This window comes from Dipodomys ordii, unplaced genomic scaffold, assembly GCF_000151885.1.
Source record: "Dipodomys ordii isolate 6190 unplaced genomic scaffold, Dord_2.0 Scaffold103, whole genome shotgun sequence".
Lineage (NCBI taxonomy): Eukaryota > Metazoa > Chordata > Mammalia > Rodentia > Heteromyidae > Dipodomys > Dipodomys ordii.
This window is the reverse complement of record NW_012267319.1, coordinates 412,163-418,188: the sequence shown is the minus strand read 5'-3', so window position 1 is coordinate 418,188 and position 6,026 is coordinate 412,163. Positions and strand designations below refer to the sequence as shown.

Genomic DNA, 6,026 nt, shown 5'->3' with positions numbered 1-6,026 from the left:
CCCCGGTACCCCGGACCCCGGGACCCCCGGACCCCGGGACCCCCGGACCCCGGGCAGCCCCGGCGGGCGCGCTCCAGGCGGAAGCCCCGCTCTTATCGATTCAGTGGCGACGCTGGGACTCGAACCAGGGCCTGCGTGTGTCCGCGCGCGTCTGCTCCACCTCTGATTTTGTCGTCTTCCCTGGAGATAGGAACTGGCGAGGATCCGAGGCCCGGCCCGGCCCGGCCCGGGGTACCTGAGAAGTGGCAGAGGCCGCGCCCGGAGTCCGGAGGAGCGCGGATCCAGACCCGGCGCGGGATGGGCTCCGCGGGCTCCTCCTGCGGTCCGTGTGTCAGCCGCCGCCGAGGCCCGGCCCGGCCCGGCCGGACGAGACCGCGAGCCCCACACGTATCCACACACGCAGTCCAGGCCCGTTCCCGGAAGGCCAGACCCAGGGGCCCCGCTCCCCGTGACCCGCACCGCGCCCCCCCTCCCCGCGCTGGAACTCCATCACCTTCCTAGTGCACCCTAAGTTCCCCCTCCGGCCCCCGCCCCAGCCCCCTGTCACTGCCCTGGCGGCTTGAGTTATTGCAGTGACCTAATTGTTTCCTCCTTGGGCCAAGATGGTCGTGCAGTTTCCCTTCCTCTGTTACTTCGGAGCACTCAGGTGTGAGTGTGTTTAATAAAAGGATGGCTTGTGTGGATGTTACACTCCACACAGATAAAAGCCCAACAGTACCTTCAGCGCACCCTTTTGAGAATTTCAGCTCGTAGATGAGATGACATAACACATTTATTCACAAGCTAAAGATTGAGAAATGCCATCTGGCTTTGCTGGGTCCAAATAGGCTAGTGTTCCTGGAACAGAACTTGGGCAAGAACTTGAAAATCGATTGTACCGAAGAACAGAAAAATCCAGAACCAAGCCGGGCGCCCGTGGCTCACTCCTGTCATCCTAGCTACTCAGGAGGCTAAGATCTGAGGATCACGGTTCAAAGCCAGCCCGGGCAGGAAAGTCCATGAAACTCTTATCTCCAATCAACGACCAGAAAAAAAAAAACGGAAGTGGCGCCGTAGCTGAAGTGGTAGAGGCTAGCTAGCCTTGAGCTGAAGAGCTGAGGAACAGCGCCAGACCCAGAGTTCAAGCAGCACGACCAACAAAAAAAATAATCTAGAACCATCTTTCCAAGGGAGAGAAAGGAGTCACGTGGGAACTTAAGCTCTGTTCTCTACTGTTTGCTTTTTTGTGTTTTAGACAAGTTCTGGAAGAGGCCAATTGAGATGAAACCAATGACCCTCCCAGTGGTGCTTATTTTGATGGTGCCTCAGTGTTAAAGCACTAGTCACCCTTGCAAGTACCGCAGCCGTCAGCTTCTGCCTTCTACAAGTTAACAGATCACAGTCTTTAAAACAGAGACAAAGAAAAGCACCCCTGAACCAGGCACAGATGGCCGATACCTATAATCCTAGCTACTAAGATCTGAGGATCAGGGCGCAAAGTCAGTCCAGGCAGGAAAGTCTGTGAGAGTCTTAATTCCAGTTAACTGCCCAAAGGCCAGTAGAGCTGCAACTCAAGTGGTAGAGAACCAGCCTTCAGGGGAAAAAAAGCTAAGGGACAGCACCTGGGCCATGAGTTCCCCAGTTCAGGCACAAAAATAAAGGGAAAGTGTTTGGGGTTTTTTTTCCCCCTATTAACTAAAATTTCAGTCCACAAAGTAACAGAAGGGCTTGCTGCAACTTTCTGAGGTCAGTAGAGGTCAAAGATCATAAACCTCCACTCAAGTTTGAGCTCCCACTTCCTCCCCCTTGTGCTGTCAATTTGCAGGGTAGTGATAACATGCCAGGTTGGAAATCCAGATGTCCAGCCTGCAAGCCCCACCTCATCTGTAGCCATCTTCCTCCCACCCAAGGCCTCTCTCCCCACGCCCTGAATCCCATCTCTTCCTGCTGTTCAGAACCCAACACCGTCACTGCTCCGTTCACTGCTCCATCTCAACCAGTGGTGGATTTTAAAGGTGTTCCTATCTCCCATCACGAGAAAAAAATCTTGACCTCACATTTCCCTTCAGTTTTAGGTTACTGTTCAATCCCTCCTCCCTTTGGACAGGCCACTTTTGGAAAATTACCATATTGGATGCATCTAACCGCCTACCCATCATTCCTCTACCCGCTGCAGCCTGGCTTCCATCCTCACCTCTGCCGGAGCAGAAACCTCCCATGAGATCTTCCCATGCCTCACCTGGCTTAGTCCGAGCCTTGTGTAAGCCTGCTGTCTCATCTCAGCCTGACAGCACTCCTCTCTGGGCTTCTGCTCCTCCTGTTACTGTACTTAGCTGCTGTCTGTCTGTCCCCCACATGCTTCCTAGACTCCACACTCTTGAGTTAGAAGCACGTAGATCCCAACCTAGTCTGAATGGCATCAGCTCAACATGGACAGGACCAGTGCCTAACCTGCCAGTCCCCAACAAGGGAGCTCTTCTACTCTAAGCTGGTGTTCCTCCTAGACCTTTACCCACACCCAGCCTTCACTTAGCCCTTGTCCTGTATTCTGGGCATCTTTCACATGTTTCCATGTCATAAACATCAGTCCTTTCTGTAGCTATTATCATCACCTTATAAAAAGAAGACATCTTGGCTCACAGTTGTGGAGGTTTCATCCCAGAATCAGTAGGCCTCCTTGCTTTGGGCCTGTTCAGATAAGGCAGCGCATTCTGGCAAGGGGTGGATGGAAGAATTAAACCACTCACCCCATGGCCAAGAACCAGAAGAGAAAATGAAAGACCAGAGTCCTCGGTCTCCTCCCAGGGACCTCAGTGTCCTGTGTCCTCACAGACTTGCTTCTCTTTCCTTTAAAACAGCAGTCTTAGTGATTAGTAAATTCCCCCTAAACATTCCTGTTTGTGTTCATTATTTACCTACACTGCACACAGTTGCTAGCACATGGTAAAACCTAAGTATTCACTGAAAGTGAATGAAATGCATATCTAGTGTGTAACTGGTATTAATCCCATTAGGGTGTGTTGGGGAAATACTGAGCTAGACATATGTAAGTGATATTATTGAATGTCATTGAAACACAAAAAAACTAGTAAAAATGAGATAAACATTGAAATTTAAAAGTATTGTGTGGAGCTGAGTGTAGAGTCTCATACCTATAATCTCAGCTAAATGGAAGGTCAAGGCGGGGGAGAGAGGGGGAGAAACTATCTGAAAAGGAATTAAAGCAAGAGTAGGGGGCATGGCTCAAATGTAGAGCACTTGCTTTGCAAGTACAAGGCTTTGAGTTCAAAACCCCAGTGCTTCCAAACACAAGTGTTGCATGGGTGCTAAAACTAAGCACATCTATCATGATAGGTGGCCCTTCCTAGAGCCGACCCACATTCAGTGTCCCTTTGGCACTGCAGTTATTGTATTGGTCCATGGCCAGTACAGCTTCCTACCAATGTCAGCCTAGTAATGCATTCAACTCTTTATCAAAAATAAATTGTATAAGTAATCAAAATCCACATGACACGTTTTCATGTCATCAAGTAGAACCTAATATTTCTGGTGTATGTGTGTGTAGATTTCACTTGTGAGTTATAGTACTAGACTGTATCTTAGAAATCATTGAGGAGGAGGCTGGGAAGGTGGCTCAGTGGTAGAGCGCTTGCCTTGCATGCCTGAGGCCCTGGGTTTGATTCCCCAGCACCATATAAGCAAAAACCAAAAAAAGCTGGAAGTGGTGCTGTGGCTCAAGTGGTAGAGCGCTAGCCTTGAGCTGAAGAGCTGAGGGACAGCACCCAGGCCCAGAGTTCAGGCCCCACAACTGGACCCAAAAAAAAAAAATCATTGAGGACGGCTGGGAAGGTGGCTCAGTGGTAGAGTGCTTGCCTTGCATGCATGAAGCCCTAGGTTCTATTCCTCAGCACTGACCAACAAAAAAAAAAAAATCATTGAGGAATCAACTAAATATTTGCTTTTGTCAGTTGACACTATACAGCTTTTTTTTTTTTTTTGTCAACTTGAACCCTGGGCCTGGGTGCTGTCCATTAGCTCTTCAGCTCAAGGTGAGCACTCTATCACTTGAGCCACAGTACCACTTCTGGTTTCTGGTGGTAAATTGGAGATGAGTCTCATGGACTTTCTGCTTGGGTGGCTTTGAAGCAAAATCCTCAGATCTCAGCCTTCTGAGCAGCTAGGATTACAGGCGTGAGCCACCAGCGCCTGGCCACCTTGCTTTTTGACATCTTGCCTTACAAGCCTTCTTCCCAAATGAATGTTAATTCTTAACTTCCCTTTGTCCATGTTATAGAGTAGCCAAAAATTGGGACATAAAATCTTAAATGAAAATAGTGTTTGAAGGCCAAGGGCAGAGTTGGAGTGGTAAAGCACTGTGGTAAAGCAGGAGTTCTTGAGTTCCAACCCCAGTGACCTCCAAAAAGAAAAAGATGTTTTCAAGTTTTAAATAGCATTCTTGACAGCCCTAAGATAGCGTATTGTCTGTCTTACACAATGGCACATTTATAAGCTAGGGGAAGATCTCTGCTCAGTTCATCCTCTGCTTAGCTTTGTGTCAGTCTGCGTGAGAATTCAGGTTTATCATTATGCAGGACCGAACTTGGGCTGCTGTGTGGTACTTCCTCCCAGCAGGCTCAGCCTGAGCTTCTGGTGGAGGGTCAAGGAAATGGTGCTCTGCCCTTTTCAGTGCCCGTGGTTGCACTTGAGCTCACTGGTCTCCCACCTGCAGACTTGATCCTTGGTTACCTGTCCCAGCAGGGATCTACCAGCTTTCTCCACTGAGTCACCTCTTTCCCTTTGTATTTGATTAGCATTTGTACTTTGCCTGGTCCAGGCTGAGAGTCATCCATTTCTCCCAGAAGCTCTGGTTCTTTGTCATGTAGAATGGCATTTGTGAAGGACAGGGCTTGGTCACTGGCCATTACTAACTGGCCATTACATTATAGTGCAGAATTTAAAAGGAAAATATACATGGACATAGTTGCATATAGATAGATATATTTTTGTCAGTACATGTAGCTATATGTAATTATATGTGTGTGTGTTTGTGTGTATATATGTATCATTGTGTGAGAATACAATTTTAACCCAATATTTCCCATTTTAATACAACCCCTCATCATATGACTATTTGTAACTTTGTACCATATCTCAGTAGTTGACAGAGATAGTCTGATAAACACTGCCTCAAACACCAAAAAACAAAATAAAGAAGTAGGATTTTGTGACAGCACCCAAGAATATGGTGGGTGGCTCATGAGATTCCAGTAGGTAATGCTAAACCAGAAGTAATGTTTCTGAAATAAATTTTAGTACCCACCAGAAGCACCAAGGTCTTCCTTTTGTTATTTTTGTGGTTGATAGGCAAGTGACATGCAATCCAAATAACTTGAATTCTTTTTATTCAACTTTTCATGGAAAGAAAGGGTATACAGATGGATTACAGGATCTTCTGGAAAGCTGTGCTCTATGTGACTCCTGCCAGTTCTCCATTGGCATAATCAATAGTCACAATCAAGAGTTTCCCAATAAATTGCCAATAGCTGATTTGCTTGAATGGAGGAAAAGCCTTAGTATGTGAAGCCTATGGTGATCTCTATATAGCAATGAATAGAGAGAGAGATGAATACTGCCTCAAAGCTTTTGTTCTTCAGTGTTTCTTTGTGAGATAGTAACACTTTCCTCTTGTGATATCATTTTAGGTTTTTTGAAATACATTTTCTAAAAAAAGACCCAAAGCATGTCAAAAAACTACTACCATGGAAATTTCATAAATACTACCGTGTGAAAGAACCCTTCTGCTCAGAAAATACAGTGTATCTTCAGACATCTTAGGGAAGTTCCAGAAAGAACAGCAGGTATGCAGAAACCCATTGTTAAATGTGCCTGTTTTGTCTGCCTTACTGCAAAAGCAGTATTGAAGACAGCGTGTTATTCAAAATGATCCACATGTATACTTTGACCTAGAACATTCTTATTTCTTACATGATAGTCAGGTGAACACAGAGTAGAAGTTTCCTCTTCTGAGAAGCAGCCACCCCCCCCCG

The 6,026-nt window shown here is 46.9% G+C and overlaps 1 protein-coding gene across 4 annotated transcripts in view; it reads left to right on the top strand.

Moving 5' to 3' along the window:
* The first annotated feature begins 594 nt into the window (after positions 1-594).
* The window catches only part of Lca5l (Leber congenital amaurosis 5-like), a 29,129-nt gene continuing 23,697 nt past the window's right edge, over positions 595-6,026 (top strand). For 3 of the 4 annotated variants that reach the window (XM_013027408.1, XM_013027406.1, XM_013027404.1), the window contains exon 1: positions 5,426-5,837. The gene's annotated coding sequence lies outside the window, so the exon portion shown is untranslated. Of the gene's footprint in view, positions 649-5,425; positions 5,838-6,026 lie in introns of those variants that run through there. The other variant, XM_013027405.1, reaches the window with a different exon arrangement.